Below are 831 nucleotides of genomic sequence, written 5' to 3'. Positions count from 1 at the left end.
TCTCAAAATAAAATATAAAAAAGGGGCTGGGGATGCAGCTCCGTATTTAAGTGTCCCTGGGTTCAACCCCCGATACAAAAAAACAACAACAAAAAAAGGCTAACAAAATTGAGAATTGGCAAAACAAACTTGCCTAAAAATCACTTCTGTGTGCCTTATTTTGAACTTAACTATAGGTAAATGCTTAAAGGGCTGCTACATATCCTTTAGACATGCTATATCGCCTCTCTGTACCTCAGTTTCCTTGTCTGTGAAATGGGGATGAAGGTAGTATCTACCTCACAGGGTTGTTGTGATAATTAACTTGCATGATTCCATGCAAACCACTTAGCACAGTGCCTGGCACATGGTAGGTCAACAAAAATCCAGCTATTATAATATGATATTAGTGATGTCAATTTCCCTCTCGGCTCTCTACAGTGCAAATGAAAGTCTTTAAATACATTAGTAAATCATTAATTCCATGTGTGTTCTTTAAATATGCAATCTTCTTAAAATAGATGCTACACTTTGTAAATGTTTGACAAATCTATCATTGAAAAAGTCACCTAATGAGTAAAGTCACAAGCTCCGAAGTCAGAAAGCTGTGGGTTCAAATTCAGACTTACTCTTTGCTACCTGAGCACTTCTATAAGTTTCCCAAGCCCATATCATCACTGAAATCATAATACCTAATTCATAGGGTTGTTGGGAAGAGTAAATGAGATAATATATTTAAGTGCCTGGCACACAGTAGGGATTCAATAAATGATATCTATTTTTCGTTTTTTGTGGTGATGGGGATAGAACGTAAGGCCTCATGCATGCTAGGCCAGTACTCCACCACTTAGC

This window comes from Sciurus carolinensis, chromosome X (assembly GCF_902686445.1).
Source record: "Sciurus carolinensis chromosome X, mSciCar1.2, whole genome shotgun sequence".
Lineage (NCBI taxonomy): Eukaryota > Metazoa > Chordata > Mammalia > Rodentia > Sciuridae > Sciurus > Sciurus carolinensis.
This window is presented reverse-complemented; position numbering follows the sequence as displayed.